Source organism: Chiloscyllium plagiosum, unplaced genomic scaffold, assembly GCF_004010195.1.
Source record: "Chiloscyllium plagiosum isolate BGI_BamShark_2017 unplaced genomic scaffold, ASM401019v2 scaf_8945, whole genome shotgun sequence".
Taxonomy (NCBI): Eukaryota; Metazoa; Chordata; class Chondrichthyes; order Orectolobiformes; family Hemiscylliidae; genus Chiloscyllium; species Chiloscyllium plagiosum.
Genome location: NW_025212084.1, coordinates 4,826 through 25,000, shown reverse-complemented (window position 1 = coordinate 25,000; position 20,175 = coordinate 4,826). Strand labels below are relative to the sequence as shown.

The window sequence follows — 20,175 nt, the reverse complement described above, 5'->3', positions numbered from 1 at the left end:
TTAAAAAATATCTAAAAAGCCATTGATCTTCTGATTTATCTACACTGTTTCAGGCTTTTTATCACGTACATATAATGTTCAGATATTTCCTTTATTGGTCCATATAGATGATGTCACATTTAGCTGTGTTGAAAGTCATTAGCCACAGTTTTCTTCAAGTATCACTATGTCATTTTATGTTTCTGCCTCCACTACATACTGTACTGCCACACATTTTACCCTCAATAAACTTGGATATATGGATATCCATTTTGTTGTCTTACATTATTACGATAGTAAACAGTTGATTTCCCAGTACTATTCTTTCCAGTTTGATTACATACTCATACTCTTTTCCCCTCTATTTTCTATCCCTAAATAATCTCCCAACCAGGCCAATAATGTGCAAAGCAGACAAATTATAAGGTATTGCCAAACATGCTACATATCATTATCACTTTTAGGATAAAGCATATCTACTCTCATGCAAGTCAGTTAGCCAGTTTTAAGGTAACAGAAAACCTCACACTTTGAGCAACAAATCAGAGCAGCCGACAAAGAGTATATGGAGAACCACTGCAGGTTATTTGTGAACTGAACATATCTAGACTAAAATATTTTTTGTATATAAGCCCAAGACAGTGGGCAGTCTTGAATAATCCAAATTAACAAATCATAGAGTTGCACAGCACACAAACAGACCTTTCGGTCTAACTCATCCATGCCAAACAGATGGCCAGGGTTCTGAGGAAGAATCACTCGACCCAAAACATTAACTCTGATTGCTCTCCACAGATGCTGCCAAACTTGCTGAGCTTTTTCAGCATTTTCTGTTTTTGTTTCTGATTTGCAGCATCCGCAGTACTTTTGTTTTTTATCCTAAATTAATTTAGTCCTATTTGCCAGCATTTGGCCCATAACCCTCCAAACCCTCCCTATTCATATACGTATCCAGATGTTTTTTAAATGTTGTATTTTTATCAGCCTCCACCACTTCCATATATGTAGCACCCTCCACGTGTAAAAGTTGCCCCTTAGGTTACTTATATATCTTTCTCCTCTCATTTTAAACCCACGTCGTCTAGTTTGAGACTCCCCTACACTGGGAAAAGGACCTTGGCTATTCACCCTATCCATGTCCCTCATGATTTTATAACATCAATAAGGTCATCCTTCAGCCTCCGACCCTCCAGGGAAAATAGCCCCAGCCTATTCAGCCTCTCCCAATAACTCAAGACCTCCAAACCCTGACAACGTCCCCGTAAATCTTTTCTGCACCCTTTCAAGTTTTAATACCATTTTTCCAGAACTGAACACAGTACTCCAAAAGTGGCCTAACCAATGTCCTGTATAACCACAACATGACATCCAATCTACTATACTCAATGCACTGACCAAAAAGGAAAGTGGACCAAATGCTTTCTTCACTACCCTGTCTACCTGTGAATCCACCTTCAAGGAATTATGAACCTGCACCCCAAGGTCTCTGTTCAACAACACTCCCCAGGAGCCTACCATTAAGTGAATAAGTCCTGAAACAAAAACAGAAATTGCTGGAAAAGCTGAACAGGTCTGGCAGCATTTGTGGAGAGAAATCAGAGTTAGCATTTTGGGTCAAGTGACCCTTCCTCAGAACTGTATAAGTCCTGCTCTGATTTGCCTTATCAAAATGCAGTACCTCACATTTATCTAAATTAAACTCCATCTGCCACTCTTTAGCCCATCTGATCAAGGCCCTGTTGCACTCAGGTAACCTTTTTCACTGTCCACTGTAACACCAGTTTTAGGAAAGCTGACTCAGAAATGCATGAACTGTTCTTTGAATTGCCAAGTTAAGCCTTTGGAATACAGTCAGCATCTAGTTCAAGAGTTAATAACCAAAACTACAAATCACAGCAGATCCAAATGTAATTTTAAGCGTATTGCAATCTTCTTTTGAATACAATCCAGCCCCGGTTGGAGGTTTTGAGCTATAGGGAGAGGCTGAATAGGCTGGGGCTGTTTTCCCTGGAGGGTCAAACACTGAGGGGTGACCTCAAAGAGGTTTATAAAAATAATGAAGGGCATGAATAGGATAAATAGACAAAGTTTTTTCCCTGGGGTGGGGGAAACAGAACTAGAGGGCATAAGTTTAGGGTGAGAGGGGAAAGATATAAAGGGACCTTTGGGACAACGTTTTCACGCAGAGGGTGGTGCATGTATGGAATGAGCTGCCAGAGGAAGTGGTGGAGGCTGGTACAATTGCAGCATTTAAAAGGCATCTAGATGGGTATGTGAATAGGAAGTGTTTGGAGGGATATGGGCCAAGTGCTAGCAAATGGGACTAGATTTGAGGGTGGCACAGTGGTTAGCACTGCTGCCTCGCAGCGCCAGAGACCCGGGTTCAATTCCCGCCTCAGGCGACTGACTGTGTGGAGTTTGTACGTTCTCCCCGTGTCTGCGTGGGTTTCCTCCGGGTGCTCCGGTTTCCTCCCACACTCCAAAGATGTGCAGGTCAGGTGAATTGGCCATGCTAAATTGCCCGTAGTGTTCGGTAAGGGGTAAATGTAGGGGCATGGGTGGGTTGCGCTTCGGCGGGGCGGTGTGGACTTGTTGGGCCGAAGGGCCTGTTTCCACACTGTAAGTAATCTAATCTAATCTAATCTAAAATTCAGTTGGGATGTCTAGTCGGTATGGATGAGTTGAACTGAAGGGTCTGTTTCCATGCTGTGCATCTCTATGACTCCATCAGAGGATCAGCTAAAAGCACTGGAGTCCAGAATTAGTGTGCACCTCAGCAAAGTTTATGTTTGCAGTTCAATACTGTTCATGACAATAAAGTATACTCATGAAACAACATGAAGTACACTCAATGTTCCTTCTCACTGATCAGCTTTGCAACATTATCCAATTAACCTCTTGTTGCTGTGTGTGGCCTTGTCCTGAATATTGGATCTGCTGCTAACGTGGAAAATAATAGTTTCAATGTATTTACCTGAATTAACTCTCAATCACCTTTCACATATATATGTATAGTATTCATCGATCTCAACATCAATTCTCTCAATTCTTTCATTGCTTTTGATTTAATATATTTGTCAGGAAACTCAATATCGGAGGAGCAGAGGTTGCTTCCAATTAAACATAGGAACCCCTAGCTAAGTCCTGCTATTTCCTCGTTCAAAATGTGTTACATCTCTAACTTCCCTCAGTTTTGACAACAGGATGAATCTCCACAGATGTTGCTCAAGATGTTAATCATGTTCTGTTTTGATTGCTTAATTTCAGATTTCCAGCAACTGCATTATTCTGCTTTTCTAAAGAATCTGGAGTTCTCCTTGTAATAAAGAAGGTTAAGGGTAAATTTAGTACAAAATAAGGGTTATATGTTCAAAGAGGGCCTTTCACAATTAACAAAGGTCCCAAAATACATTACAACTGAGGAAGTATAAATACTCTACATTTAACATTGTTTGTTTAGAGTTGTTTTGCTTTATTATGGTATTATTTTTGAGTCTTGTTTCCCCACTTAAAATCACAGTCCACACTTTCATTCTATAGGAGCTTTAATTTTTATCATCCTGTCTGCCTCAGCACTTCTGGTTTTTCATGCATGAGTCAGCAAATTGTCGGAATCAGGTTTCGCACTTCCTGATTTTGCACGTGCACGTGTCATCAACAGCCCATTAGGCACTGTCACTGATGAAGCTTTGTTTTAAAAGAATGTGCAAAGTTTTGAAGTATTTTCTATTAACAAGATTCCTGGAATCATTGATTTGCTTTCTCTGCTGCAAAAAAAAATCTGCAGCTATAGTGTATAGTACAGAACTTGCAGAAGCTGATTCTGCCAGTGGGCTGCTAATTCTGCTGTAGTTAAGCGGCCATTTTAAGTCAGTGAAGAGACAGGCAAAGGAACCATTTTAAAGTCCCTTATTCCAGCTACAAAAACTTTTGATCATGAGTCAAAATGCCCAGCATGTGGTGGTAGTGAGCTTGCTGCAAAAAGAGACCAAGAAATCCATTAACCTCATTGTGAAATTGGATGTTTTAAGGTGGCTTTAAGTGGGAAAATGAGCAGTCAGTACTGCTAGAATATTTGAGTACACCTTATGACAGTGAGAACAATCTGTAGTAATGCTGACAAATCAAGCAAGGTGAACAAAGTGTTAAGTACCTTTAAGTGCTAACAGGGTTAGTTAATCTAGAAGCAGCCTCATCAAAAACATGGAAAGAGTTGGCAGTCTTGATTAAAAATGAACACCCTGGTGATCTAAGAAATGGGGAAAAGACTATATGAGACTTTACAGAATGAACAGAGTGAGAGTTCACAGTTAGAAAGTTTCAATGCTAGTTGTGAATGATTCTGCCATTTCACAAATAGTGCCTATTTGCACATTATAGTGTCTGGGAAGGTAGCTAGTGTTGATACATAATAGGAAAAAGTCAGACGCAACTCCACTAATTTTGAAAAATGCTAAATACTAAACTATCACAGGGAAATTAAGAATTTATACATATAGCTGATTTGTGAGCAAGAACAAAGAATTTCTACTCTTTTACTAATTTCCAGTTCTCGGTTGATACTACAAGAGTAAGGTTAAAATAATTCAAGTTAAAAATCACACAACACCAGGTCATGGTCCAAAAGGTTTATTTGGAAGTACAAGCTTTCGGAGCACTGCTCTTTCTTCAGGTAGCTGTGGAGCAGGATCATAAGACAGAATTTATAGCAAAAGATCACAGTGTCATGTATGCAACTGATACAATATATTGAACAAACCTAGATTGCTGTTAAGTCTTTCATCTTTTAAAATAGGTTGCAGGTTTCGGTTCATTAATATGTAAATCCCAGAACTTCTTTCAAGTCACATTCTCAAGACAACTTAAGGTTTTATTAAAAAAAGGTGACATGTCAGACAACGCATTAAAGGTATGATTAAGAGTCTGTCTGTATCCCAATCTTGAGTCAGACTGGTTCTAAAGGAATTTATAAAATTTTACATGGATTGACTGCCTGCAGATTGTGTGTTTTTTGAACAAAATAGAATGTAGCTGTAATTAATTCTGCAAATGCAAATTCACCCCCATAGACTTATATATGTGTTTGTGCATGTGGGGGAGAGAGAGAGTGTGTGTGTGGGAGAGAGTGTGAGCGTGAGTGCATGTGAGATTGTGTATTTGCATGTGTGCGTTCTTGGTAGAGTGTGCATGTGAGTGTGATCGAGTGCAAACCTGCAACAGGCTGTGGGTGTGAGTGTGGGGGTGTATGTGTGTCTGTCTAAGAGAACGTGTGTATGAGAAAGGGTCTGCGTGAGTGTGTGTTTGTGAGAGAGAGTGTACAGTATAATGGGGTCACCTGTAGTGTGACATGAACCCAAGATCCTGGTGGAGGCCATCCTCATGGGTATCGAACTTGACTATCAGCCTCTGCTTGGCCAGTCTGCGTTGATGCATATCCCGAAGTCAGCCTTGGAGGATGGTCACCCGAAGGTCCGAGGCCGAATGTCCCTGACCGCTGAAGTCTTCCCTGACTGGGAGGGAACATCCCTGTCTAGCTATCGTTGTGCGGTGTCCATTCATCCGTTATCGTATCTAGTATTGTGTTATTTTTAACTTTGTCCACCCCATTCCAACACCGGCATCTCCACATCAAAATCATTTAAGTTATAGCAAGTAAAGTAGCATAATATACTTTTAAAATATGATAGGACAGCTCAGCCACGCAAAACGCCTGTCCTAAGGCACATGTGGAGTTGCGGACATTTCTTGTGATCTAGATGCACCTTGGTTCCAGAAGTGCCACTGGCTACATAAATTTGAGCCCAGGATTTCAGAGTTCCAGCAGTGACTAGAGCTACTAAGATACGTTCCCAAGGCAGAGACCTACATAGATAGGTCACATTGCAAGTTAGGATTAGCAGGCAGATAAGGAATAGGTGACAACCAGGCAGTCCAAGAGAAATGGGCAAGTAGTGCAGAAGTTCCCAGAGGACCTGCTCATTAACTGGTTTTCTCATCTGCACCTTAGTGAGAACAATAGATCATTGGAGGAGTGCAGCAAGAGTCAAGCCCCTGGCATCACAGTTGGCCTACCTTGTGTTATGGTCAAAGATATCAAAGAATGCCTTCAGGACATTCTTCTGGGGAGGACCAATAGCCAGAGGTTGTGGTCCACATTACTACTAATGATATAGGCTGGGGGCTGTAGGGGATGTGATCCTGCACTTGGAGTTTAGAAAGCTAAATAAGAAATTACTGAGCAAGACCTCAAACATAGTAGTCCTTTATTTCCAGTGCCAATTGCAAGTGAGCACAGAAACGGAAAGATAAAAAAAATGAATGTGTGGCTGAGGAAACAGTTCCAGCACAGTCAAGGTATATTTCCCCAAAAGGGAAAGAAATGATAAACAAATCCAGAACTCCCTGGATGACAAAGGTAAGTTAAAGATGAGTCAGTATGCTTATGACAGGTGTCAGATAGTAAATACAATTGAGACCCAAGCTGAATAGGAAAGGTTCAGAAGCAAGGTGAAAAAAAAATGCAAGAAGAGCATAATGAAAAAGACTGGTAACTAACATGGAGTCTTCGATAAGCACATCATTAGTAAAAGTGTGGCAAAGGGACAAAGAGGAATATTGGATGCAGTTTTAGAATCTGAAACATTATAGAAAGAATGTGATAGCACTAGAAAAGATGCAGAGGGGTTTTATCAGGATGTTTCCTGAGCTGGAGATTTTCAGTTATGAAAAGAGGTTGGCAGTCTGGGGCAGGGGAGTTTGAAAGGAGACATGATTGAGAAGTACAAAATTATGAGTGGCATAGATTGGGTAGACAGGAAGAAACGATTCCCCTTGATGGAGGGTTCAATAGCCAGGGAGCATAGATTTAAGGTAAGGAGCAGGTGGCTTAGAAAAAAGCTTCTTTCATCCAGAGGGTAGTGGGAATCTGGAGCTCATTGCCTGAAAAGGTAGTAGAGGCAGAAATCCTCATAACATTTAATAAGTATTTGGATGTGCACTTGTGATGTCAAGTGTACAAGGCTATGGGCCAAGTGCTGGAAAACAAGATAGAATAGTTAGGTGGTTTTTGATCAGCGCAGATATGATAAGCCAAATGGCCTTTTTCTGTGCTGTTGATCTCTGTGACTAGGGCCGCTTACAGACCAAAAAGGGGACTTAAACTGGATTCTTCTCAGCTACTGACATTCTTAGACAGTAATCTTGCTTTTCAGACATGTCAAGGTAATTTCATCCCATGCATCAGTGATATTACATTGTGGCTCCCACAACATACACAATGCTCCAACTAAGGTCAAATAGGTGTCTTTTACAAGTTCAACATCACAACGTTGCTTTTGTACTCAATGCCATGATCTGACCTGCCACCTTCAATGATCTGTGCACGTTTACATCAGGTCCGTCTGCTTCTGCACCCATTTAGAATTGTACCCCCTATTTTATATTGTCTTTTGGTGTTCTCCCAACCAAAGTATATTACTTCACACTTCTCTGCATTGAACGTCATCTGCCACCTATCCACCTACTCCACCATCTTTCAATGTCCTTTTGGAGTTCCAGACTATCCCCCTCATAGTTTACAATTCTTCCAAGTTTAGTGTCATTTGCAAACTTGGAAATTGTCCCCTGCACACCAAGATCCAGATAATTAGTGTATATTAGGAAAAGTGATGGTCCCAGTACTGACCCCTGGGGAATTCCACTACAAACGTTCCAGCAGCCCAGAATAAATCCATAGACTATAAACCTCTGTTTACTATCACTCAGCCAATATTGTATCCATGTTGCCACTGTCCTTTCTATGCAATAATCTACATCTTCCTTCACAAGTCTGTACTTCAGTGAGGTACAATATCAACTGCCTTCCAGAAATCCATGTACCACTTGAAAATAATTACCTTCATCAACCCTTTCAGTTATTTCTTCAAAAAATTCCAAGTTGGTTAAATGTGATTTTTTTTCTGTAGAAATCAAAGCTGATACTTCCTATACAACCTATCTTTTTCCATGCGACTACTGATTTTATCCTGAATAACTGAATAAAGTTTTCCCACTACCAAATTTGAAGATGAGATGAAGACATCAGTCTCAAGTGAAAAACCATGAGGTAAGATAGAGTAACCATGAAGCAAGGTTCAACCTCAAGGTAAGAGGATCTTCAGAGAATTTCCAGAAGACTGACTGCTTGCCTGAAGTGAGGCATGATCTGAAGTGGCAGCATGTCAGTGCCATCAGCATTTTCTGAGGTGCTTCGATGTGGCCAAAGGTCTGAAGTAAGCATTTAAATGGGAGATCTGCAAGATGCAGTTCCACAGGTGCAGAACAGCCTCAGGTCTCATATGAAGCAGCAATAGCTGAAGGTTTGTATTTTATTCAGTGGTCTCCATTGCCAAGAAAATCCTTTTATCAGACAAGGTGCTGATGAAATTTAAGCAGACTTTCAGTCAGTCCTGGCAGACTTGAATTTTTATTTCAGTACTAAGAATTTTATAGAGTATGGTAAGGGATAGGGATCCCAGTAGCCAGTTGTCCTGGTAGATTACACTGAAGATTTATATAGTCTCACTAATTCATAGAAAGATGCAATGTTGAAAGGTAAATTCCTTCAGATTCTTAATGATATATTCTCAGTTCTTTTGTGGTCAGACCCAGGGCTGATCTTTTGAACAGATGAACCAGCTTACAAGACAGACTAGGCATAATGTGCGATTCCACACCCCAGTGGGGTTGACCCATAGTCAAGCTTGATCTGAGCCCATCAGTGAGCTAGGCCCAAGGAAGGCTGCCACACCCAATTAAAAATTGGCCAAAAATGAGAAAAAGTAGACAACTTCAATTTTGGAGTTCTGGTATAATTGTCACAGGTGATAAGACTGTCAAGTTGTCAGAATCCAGTGGTTTCACTGTGGCAGATTTCAACACCGTCAGCATTTTGCGAGGTAAGATTGCCTTTTTAAAGTAAATCATACTGATCACCTTTCAAACAGGAGAGTTCAACAAGTTGAACAAGAACTTGGAGAAGATCTGAAAGTTACAGTTCTGAAGAAAAGTCGCATGATCTGAAACCCTGATTTTGCTTTCTCTCCCCAGATACTGGCAGACTTGCTGAGTTTCTCCAGCTATTTCTGTTTTTGTTTCAGATTTCCAGTATCTACAGTTCTTTTTGTTTTTGGAAGTTGCATTCTTTCTTGGTCACATTCATTTTTTGCCCTTACAACACAAGATAATGATCTAGACCAGGATTATTGATCAGTAATGTTGAAAGTCAAGAATTTTGGTACCACGTTTGTTCTTAAGTGAGGAGCTGCTTTTACTAAGATCACTGAACATTTAGAATAGCTTTACACTGTATGCCTTGGACTATCAAACATAAAAATCCATGGTCTAAGAGGCCATTCCTTGAGGTTCAAGGTTATTTGAAGTAACGCTTGCCTAGAATGGTGAAATCACTTAAGAAGTTTATACATACTGTACAGAATCAGAAAAAATCTTTGATGAGATGGTAAATGTGTCCAGCTAGGTTTTCTACAGCAGCTGGTAGATGTTCTAGTCCAAGCTGAAGACTCTTTAAGTCAAGATGATTATATTCCATCTGAGTTACTTCTTGTCCAAATAATGATTACATTCCATTTTTGAGGCTTTATCTCAACTTCTCTAGGAACACGTGTTATCATCTAAAAGAAGATAATTCATGATTTCTCTCTCTACAAAGTCTAGTGGTAAGATTATTAGATGCCATTTTGTGAGGAGCTTTCTCAGCTTTCTGAAGAATTTTATCAAAATTATGATCCCTCTACTATTGTGTTAGTGGATAAGCTATTTGTTTTACAGCAGTTCCCAACTGGGGCATAGCCAGGAGGTGAACCTGATAACATCCTTCTATTAAACCTAGTTTTGTTGTTTCCAGAAGTAGATCACTGCTACCAGATTCTTCAGCTCTTGATGTCAAGTTTCCTCCAGTATTCTTCCAGATCAGTGAGAGGCAAATTATTCACCTAGTCTTATGGTGAAGCCAGTTTATATGACTGGCAGTGCAAATGAAAAAAGTTATTAAAATTGGACCACCTTTAGCATTATATGGTGGCCTTTCATTTGGTAGCATACAATATGTCCACGATGCTTTCTCTCCAAGAATGCAGAGAATCGGAAGATACATATGCAGGAAAATCTGTCAATGCTGAAGCATGAATACAATGTATGACAGCCCAGAAAATCCCCTGTCTTTGTCTCATTTTTCAGAAACATTGTCAGATATGATAGTAGACAATCCTGTTCATCTTTTCACTCAGTATGTTTTGCAACAACTCCAGATACAGTCTTAGCAGTCCTGACAGCAACCTCTGAATAGATTTTTGTTGATTCTTCACAGCCCTGGCCTGGGTTCTGTAGATTTTGTTGTTTTCCCAATTAATAACTCATCTCATTGCCTTAAGTTTGAGAATATAGAGCAGCAATCTCAAGATATCATTAATCTGCTATTTTCTTTGAATGATGACATTCTTCAATTTAATAAAAGCAAATTACTGCAGATGCAGGAATCTGAAACCAAAAGAGAAAATGCTGGACAGTCCCAGCAGGTCGGGCAGCCTCTGTAAGGAGAGAAAAGAGCTGACTTTTTGAGTCTAACTGACCCCCTGTCAGCTTTGACAAAGGGTCAGTTAGACTGGAAACATCAGCTCTTTTCTCTCCTTACAGATGCTGCCAGACTTGCTGAGATTGTCCAGCATTTTCTCTTCACATTCTTCAACTTATTTTTTATGGAATGCTTTCACCAATCAATAGTCTTTTCACCATCAGATTCTCTATTCACCAGAAGGAATTGTGAAAGGTAAAGTAATTGGTACCCATCAGGAGGAAGTGGTACCCTCGTAATCAGCACCCATCTGTCTTAACCCTGATAAAACAACCCATTAGCCACTTTTCTTTCAGTGCTTTGATCTTTGGGAAAATGTTACTAATCCTATCTTCCTCATTGCAGCTTCTAAAAGTACAGAATCTTGACCCAGTGATCGTGAAGGAACAGTAAATATAATTCCGAATCAGGATGGTGTGTGGCTTGGAGGGGAGCTTGCAGGTCGTGCTGTATATATCTGCTGCCCTTGTCTTTCTAGATGGTAGATGTCATTGGTTTGAAAGGTATTGTCAGAGGAGACTTGGTGAGTTGCTACAGTGAACTTTGTAGATGGTACACATTGCTACCCTATGCATCAGTGGTGAAGAGAGTGAATGGCGGATGAGGTGCCAAAAAAGCAAGCTCTTTTGTCCTGGATGATGTCGAGCCTCTTGAGTGTTGTTGGAGCTGCACTCGTCCAGGCAATCTATCCACCACACTCCTGTGCTTTGTAAATTATGGACAGGAATTGGAAACAGGAAATGAGTTACTTGACACAGAATACCCAGCCTCTGGCCTACCCTTATAGTCGCAGTATTTATATATATATTATTCATTCACCCATGGGATGCTGGCTGGGCCAGCATTTATTATCTATCCCTGGTTGGAATGGGCAATAAATGCTGGAAAGATATGTGCTGTACAAATTCAATGTTTCAGATCAACAGTGACCCTCATGCTGTTCATAATGAGAGATTCAGTGATGTTAAAACCATTGAATGATATGGGACAATGGATACATTTTCTGTTCTTGGAGATTTACATTGCCTGGCATTTGTATGTTATGCATGTTACTTACCATTTATCACCCCATGCCCTGATATCCATTTGAGTGTTATGTAAGCAGGTTGTTTCTTGGAGAAGTGGGGGATCTTAAGGTCGATTAGCTTTGCAATTGGTTGTACAGCAGAGTTGTAATGCAACGTGGGTTCCAGCTGAGGGCCTGTTTTCTCAAGCACGTCCCTTGCATGAGGCGTAATGACCCTTGGGTTAAACTCACCACCAGGTTATCTCACTCTCTAAAGCGATAACAGCTCTGTGGTCCTCTGGGACATTGGCGACTTTACCTCTTTACAAGTGCCATTTGCAATCAACAGCAATTAATCTAATGGTTGTCATTAGGTTTCCAATTGGAAAATATCCTGAAATAAGATAATGGCAAACTATTGGGATCGTTTTAATGTAACCCGATAAGAGTCAGGAAAATATAAAGAGCAGAAAAAAAATCATAAAAATTGCATGTCCTTAAAAGATCAACTCTTAACTACTTTCTTTGAATAAATGCTGTATAATGCTGAAGTGTATTTTTATGAAGACATTTTCTAGAACTTTCCAGTCTTTTCTAAAGTATTTCTTTTAGTTAACATATTCACCGAAATGTCAAAAGTGACGTTACGCACTAATAAACAAAATGGACTTGAGTCACATGTTTGTGTGACTTAGTGTCAGGTGATACAATAGCTGCCTTGGAAAGGATGACGTGTTGGGGATCTATCGGGGGGGACTCGGGCTCTGGGTTACTGTTTTTTCTGAATAATTGCCGAGAGATTGAATTGCTGAATCACAGCAGGCCCAGTTTTCGTTGATATTTACTTGCAACATCACTGCCTCTAATTTATTTCTTATAACAACTTGGTAAACACCACGAGCAAAAGATTATTTTGCATCTATTTGAGTGATCTAAGCTTTCAGTTTCCTTCAAAAGTACCTGTTCCTGTTAAGTGCTTAGGGACCTGAAGTACTGAGGTGGTGAAAGGCTCAAGTTCTTCCTCAGGAAAATTGAAAGTGTATTGTGTTCTTACAGACTGTGATTTATGCCTTAATTGTAAAATAGAAAAAAAATTAGTACCAGTGTAACTTTCAAGAAAGCTTTGTACTTTCTTGCCAACATGAGAATTGTTACAGAAGAATTAACAAGAGTTTTTTAAATATTCTGCAGTGAACATTACCCTTCAACACAGAGAGGTTTCTAAATCATGTACTTCAACCAACAAACACGTAAGCTGTGTTTATTTTGTATAGTTACAATAATGATGAAACTCAGTGTAAATCAATAATTGGCAACTGGACCATGTAGTCAGAAGATTAAACCAGAACTGGAGAGAGAATATGCTCTGTTAAGAAACATAAGTCCTTAGAGCTCTCTTGTGTCTTGAACGTTTGTGTCGCATGAATAAAATACTAATTTACCAAACCCCAGACTTTAATCTCCTGGGGTCAGCTGACTGTCACCAGATTTCTCTCACTTTGTGTGTGTTTGTTAACTTGCAAACATGTTATTTCTCTGGCTGTACCGAAAGCACTAGCATCCTCTGGGTGTCGGATTTTATTACAGAAGGTAGGACCAAAGGATTGCCACAACATATCAATATTTTCAGTTGATCTTCCACACATTTCAGCTTAAAAATGATCTATGGCAAGCAATTATAAATTAACATGGTGTTTTAGAAACATGTAAAGGCTAAGTACCCCACAACTGCACAACCTCCAACTATAGAGCATCAAATTAGATCATGACAAAATATTGTAATCCTGATTCTTAGTTATGAGGCTGTCTTCAACTTAGTTCCCTAATCGTACCATGTGCTGACCAAGATAGTTTGCATCATTGCCATCCTATTTGACCCTGACCCAGTTCCTTTTCCCCATATCCTTGCCACAGTCAGGACCACCTACTTCCATTTCCATAATATTACCATCTCCCCACACCTATGCCTCAGCCTATCTGCTGCTGAAACCGTCACCCATGCTTCTTAACTCCAGACTCCACTATTGTCTCCTGTTTGACAATACATTGCTAATTCAAACATCATGCCAAAAATTTTGAAGCCCACATCCTAACTCTCACTAAGTCTCATTCACCCATCATCCCAAAACTCACGTTAGTCCCCTTTCTTGAAATACCTCAATTCTAAATAGCTCATCCTTTTGTTCAATTCCCTCCTTGGTCTCACCGCACTCTCTCAGTTTAATCTCATCCAAACCAACAATCCTTTGTGGAATTTTGGCTTCTTCTGTATCTGCAGAGTCCTTCTTTTCATCAATGGGAGACTTGCCTTCTGCAGCTTAGGTCATCAGCATGAAAATTTCCCTGTTAAACTTCTTTGCTTCTCCAATTCCCCTCTTTCTGATTGTAGGTTTGCTCGCTGAGCTGGAAGGTTCATTTCCAGACGCTTCGTCACCCTACTAGGTAATATCTTCAGTGGGCCTCCGGGCGAAGCACAGCTGATAATTCCTACTTTCTATTTAGTGGCTAGACAGAAACTACACAGAGGAAAATCACCTGTACCATGTATTCAAAAAGAATGGATACCCAATGAACACAGTCCACTGATTTCTCAGCAGCAAAACACATCCAGAAACCCTGGCCACCCTCCCTACATCAAAGACACCATGGAAATGACTGCCAGACTACTCAACACACTAAAACAGCAGCTAATAAACTTGAATGACCCTACACAGACAGCAAGCAAAAATAATGTCATTCACAAAATACCATGCAAGAACTGTACCAAACACTACATTGGAAAAACAGGCAGAAAACTAGCCACCAGGATATGTGAACATCAACTAGCCACAAAAACACATGACCCACTCTCACCAGTATCCTTAGTACAGATAAGAAAGGACACCACTTCAACTGGGACAACACATCTATCCTAGGACAAGCCAAACATAGACACACATGAGAATTCCTAGAAGCATGGCATTCCAACGGGAACTCTATCAACAAGCACATCTAGTTAGACCCCATCCACTACCCCCTGAGAAAAGGAACAGGAAATGACATCACCAGAAATGACATCACCAACTCAAAGAACCCCAAACATATAAATAGAAAGCCGGAATTATCAGCAGTGCTTCACCAGGAGGCCCACTGAAGATATTACCTAGTAGGGTGACAAAATATCTGGAAATGATTCTTCCAGCTCAGTGAGCAAACCTACATCCTGAACCTCAACCTGAACTACAAATCTTCTCAAAAATCCCCTCTTTAACATTCTTGAAACTTTTTGTCACCTGTCCTAATGCTTTCTAATTTGGCTTGGAGTTGACTTTTGCTCTGCAGTGCACCTTTGAAGTGCCATGGGACATTTTAGTGATTAAAGGAACAATTTGAAGACTTCTGTTGCTATTGGGCTCTTCTTACTCCTTTTCTTCTCCTCTCTTTCTATTCTTCTCTTTCCCCTTTTTCCTAAGACCTACCTCTTTGACCAAGCTACTATGTTGAGAAAGTGAGGTCTGCAGATGCTGGAGATCAGAGCTGGAAATGTGTTGCTGGAAAAGCGCAGCAGGTCAGGCAGCATCCAGGGAACAGGAGAATCGACGTTTCGGGCATAAGCCCTTCTTCAGTTCCTGAAGAAGGGCTTATGCCCGAAACGTCGATTCTCCTGTTCCCTGGATGCTGCCTGACCTGCTGCGCTTTTCCAGCAACACATTTCCAGCTCAAGCTACTATGTTACCTGCTGTAATATCTTATTACGTGGCTGTATCATATTTTGTTTTGCAGTGCCTCAGTGAAGTGCTTTGGGATATTTTATTTTGTTAAAGGCACTGTGTAAATACAAGTTGTTTTTCTCTCCTTCCCACTATTCAGTGAGATCATGATTGATCTCTACTTGATCTGCTGCCTGCTTTATGGTACACCTCATTCAGTCTGAAAGAGTGAAGCCAAGCTTTCAGTCATTATCATTGAATTCTCCACCCTGCCCTCAAGCTGTCATTCTAACAATACCCCCTGAGATACTTTATAGCCTTCTGAGGTCAACATTGAGTTCAACCATTTCAGACTGAAACTGCTGCCCCACTTTGTTTCCTTTCTCTTTACAGATTTTAGTTTTAAATTATTTTTCTCTTTCTTGCGTTTTGTCATCCATACTGCACAACAACATCCTGCTCCCCCATGCATTTTTGCCCATTACCTTTGATTTTCTCTCTCCAAAAATTCTGTCTGATCAGCTGAGTATTTCCATATTTGCTGTTTTCAATTTCTAATTTTCAACATCAAGATGATGTGGTTAAATCCAAACGAAAAAAAGAATCTGTGGTTTCTGTAGTGCCTTTCACAACCTCAAAAAGTTCTAATGCACTTCGCAATCAGTGAGTGTATCTAAAGTGTAGTCATTGTTCCAGTGATTTTTGTTTGAGATACATATTGGCCCAGAACACCAGGAAAGAACTCCAATGTTCTTTAGAGACAGATTGGTTTTTAATATCTCATTCAAAAGATAGCACCTCTGACAGTGTGGGACCCCTTTATGATTACATTAACTTTTTGTCCTCAAGGCTCTGGAGTGGAACTTGAACCCACCATGTTTTGATTCAGCAGAAAGATGCTATCCTCATTCCTGAAGCCTCATTCCTGATGAAGGACTTTTGCCTGAAACATCATTCTCCTGCTCCTTGGATGCTGCTTGACCCGCTGTGCTTTTCCAGCACCTTGAGAAAGATGCTATCCATTGAGGCTCCCTGGACACAGTCAGGCTTCTGTTGTAGAGTTCCTGTACTGAAACCTGAGCCAGTCAAGTCTCCAATATTCCACATAATTGGTGGGTCAGCCTAACCAATCATAAGGTCTGGTTGCATCTGTGGCGAGAGAAGCAGGGTGAAAACGTTGATGTAATATGACTTATTCTCTGAGGAAGTCATTGAACTCAATGTTAAATCTGTTCTCTCTCCACAGATGCAGCCAGACCTGCTGAGTTTCTCTAGCATTTTCTGTTTTTATTTTAGACTTGCAGCATCCACAGTATTTTGTTTTTATAACTCATCGTAAAATGGGTACATAAGCATAGTCCGTATAACTATGGACAAGCAGCCAAGAAATAGCTATTAAGGGGAAATTTGAATTCAATACATTTGGTTATTTGGGGGCTTTCACCAGAAAAACAAATATCCTGAAAAGCTCTCCAACCTATTTATAGAAAGAAACCAGCCTGGTCTGTAAATGTGTCTGTTATAGCACCTTCTGCTTGGCTCTTAATGTCCCCACTAGGGATAGGGTAATAATTGCTGCCAGAATATTCTCTGCATCCTGTAAACAAAAAGAAAAGCAATGAAGGATCTCCTGTGGCTTTTGATGATGCTGTGGGTGTAAATGCAGAGATCTATATTTTCTGAAGTTCACCAAAGCAGTAGAAACATGCAAACGTAAGCATGACAAGATGGTGAATATAAAAGATGAAAGCAGGACCAACACCCAAGAAATTCACTCTGCTATTTGTTGAGATCGTATCAGTTTTCCTGCCCTACCTTCCTATTCCTTGATTCCATGTTGTCCACAAAAATAACTATAAATGTGCATCTTGGATTACTCAATGTCAGAGAATTCACAGCCTGCCAGGGTAGAGAATTCTTAAGATTCACAACCCTATAAGTGTAAATATTTCTCTTTATCTCTGATCTATGTGGACAACTTCTTATCCTGAGACCTTGTTCTAGGATAGGCCTGCAACCAGGCAAATAGGATCTTACTATCTATCTGTCAAAATCAGCAAAATTGTTATTTTTTCAATTGTCACTTCAAATTCTTCTAAACTCCAATTCTTTCTAAACTTGTGTTGCATTCTCTTCTAATAAATATGTGTATATATGTTTATATATATATGGAATCCAAATCTGAACACATTACTCAAAATACAATATTCGACTAGCAGTAGACAGCAGAGTTGCCAAGTGTGGAACCCAATAAGCTAACCCATCACAGAATCCAGGGAGTGTTCTTTGTTTAAAATTACCAAATGTCTGATCATGTGCCCTCGCATCAAGAAGTCAGTAACATGCTGATAGCCAACCACTTGCCCTTTCGACTGAAAGCCCCTCTCCATGACCTCTCATCAATCCAAGGTCTCTGTTGGTGTTCCACTAGCCACCATTTCTAGTGGTACTGACGGGTCAATGGAGAAATGTTGGTTTGCAGCCAGTTCTGGGATGGTGGAATCAATGCCTCAGGCTGTCTGATATCCCTGGGAAGGCTGAGTGCTTGCTAGTTAAGTGTTTGATGGGCATTTAATTCTGGTGCAGTATCCCCCAACATAGGCAAGGGCCAGCCAGCAAGCAGACTGCCCTTTCCAACAGGAAATTTTCTCAATGTGAGTTTGGAGAAGATTGCACCGATGGAATAAATACATGGGCAGATATGGAGGTGGATTTCACATTTCACCCTCATTTTCTTTCTCAAGGGTAATAATTTTAACTTCTCCAATCTATCCTTACAACTGAAGTTCTTCATTTCTGGAACTATTTTCATGCTTTTATGTCAGTCTTAAAGTGCAACACTGAGAACTGGAAATGACACTCCAAATGAGGCCAAACTAGTGTTTTATACAAGTTCAATAAGGTATGCTTTGGCAGCCTCTCAACTTCTCCTGTTACATTCAGTCACAAACCCTCAGGTCCCTCTGCTTCCATCAGCCCCTTTTGTATAGCACCCCTTAGTTTATGTTGCCTTTCCATTGACCTACCAAAATGAATCACTCCTTAAAACGTATAACTTAATCTGCCAGCAGCCCTCCCACCCCATCAACTTGTCAATGCTTTTTTGAAGTTCTACATCGTTCTCCTGGCACTTTACAATGTTTCCAAATTTCGTATAATCGGCAAATTTTGAAAATTGTGACATGTACATCAAATTCTAAATTACTTATATATAGCTGCAACACTAAGGGTCCGAACATTGAACCCTCCTTCAGTCCCAAATAGCATCCATTAGCCACCACGTTTCATGTACCTTATTTCTTTCTCACTCACCTACTTTTGGTGGTTCTAAAATTCTCATTACTTAAAAGGGTTTCTCTCGAATACCATATTTAGATTTTAGGACTATTTAAAATCTCTACTCAGCATCTCCCCACAAAGGGGAAAATTTCTCCCTCCAACTCATTCTTGGCTGTTGACTTTTTTTTTATATTTCTGCCAAATAGACAAACAGCGACCACTTCGAAACAAGTTGAGAAATAAATATTACTGGGCTCGGAACAGGTCTCCGTGGTGATAGGATAGCCTGGAGGAAAGGCGAAGTCTCCGGTACAGTCAGCGCTCGCCAATTCCCCGTCGATGCTCGCAGTCCCCCTTTTCTTAGGAATTAAAGAGGTACGGGTGGAGTTGACCTCGGAGGGGAAAGCACGGAAGAGAAGGCTAGGCTTTGTGCTGAGTAACAGCTGCTGTGCGAGGGGCGGGGAGTGTGTCTATATAAGACCGGCACGCACCATTCGGTTACCCCTTGCCTTGGGTAGCGAGAAGAGGAAACACTTTCGAGACTCTGTATCAGTTTCTTGCTGCGACATCAGGACTTTTCCGACACAAAAGTAGCGAGTCTATTTTTTTTTATTCTCTGCCGCAGTGAACGGGCCAGTCTGTCGCACACCGTCCCATCGATTTCCGAGCCATGGCTTTTAACGTGAAGGCTTACCTGCTGGGGAAAGACGAAGTAAACCGGGAGATACGCCGCTTCACCGTCGACCATAGCGTCTCCACCAGCTTCGAGTATCTCTACAAGAAGGTGGCCGGCATCTTCCAGTCTCTCCGGTCCGAGAACTTTCAGATGTATTACAAAGGTAACTACTCCCTGATCCTTGCCCCACTCTTGGGGAGACTTGGAACTAAGTTTTGTGTCGCCAAATTTTCCGGGTGGTGTTTTGAGTCCCTTCCAAAACGTATGCTCTTTTGAGTTAACTTGTATCTAAACGACACTTTAATGTGGTGGTCAGTAAATCTTGCGATTCTGCGGTAATTTATTTTAGCTGGTTGTGTGGTTGATATTTGCCACCGCTCGCTAAATGTCTTCCCTCACCTGCAGTTCACTTTTTTTGTTTTAAATTAGACTGGATTGAAACTGGGAAAACTGAAGGTTTCTGGCCCAGGTTTTCTCCGTCTCTGATCTAAAACAAAGCGAGCCTTCTTTCGGGTGAGCAAACTTGTTTTTGTTTTAAAAGCCCCATCTATCGGTCAGCCCTGACACCAGTGTAGAACGCGGAAATCCCCTCAGCAGACTTCCACCAACGCCAGCATCCCCTCCCCTGATAGACACTTCTCACAGTCTCCCTCTAAGACAACTGATTGTTTGCTGAGAATTTGTTTTGTTGTGTTTGGCACAGCGGAGAAAGGCTTTCTTTTCAGAACGATCGGCAGTGCTGGATATTTCTGATATTTTCAGTTATTTTATACTGTCTGGTTGATATTGTATATTTGATCCATTTTTTGAAATTAATGGGATGCGGGCGCCACAAGCTAAGGCAGCATTTATTGTTCACCTCTAATCCCTCTTGAGTACGGGGGAGTGCTCTGCTTTGTTAAACTGCTGCAGTCCG

At 40.7% G+C, this 20,175-nt stretch overlaps 1 long non-coding RNA gene across 3 annotated transcripts; it reads left to right on the top strand.

Moving 5' to 3' along the window:
• Window positions 1–4,812: 4,812 nt before the first annotated feature.
• LOC122547297 lies at window positions 4,813–19,212 on the top strand. 3 transcript variants are annotated; one of them, XR_006310961.1, is made up of 4 exons: window positions 4,813–4,888; window positions 7,944–8,083; window positions 12,807–12,865; window positions 18,790–19,212. It is a non-coding gene; the product is annotated as an uncharacterized LOC122547297 (long non-coding RNA). The 3 variants fall into 3 exon arrangements; XR_006310960.1 differs by lacking the exon at window positions 4,813–4,888 and having other exon boundaries at window positions 7,693–8,083; XR_006310959.1 differs by lacking the exons at window positions 4,813–4,888; window positions 7,944–8,083 and having other exon boundaries at window positions 12,513–12,865.
• Window positions 19,213–20,175: the final 963 nt, after the last annotated feature.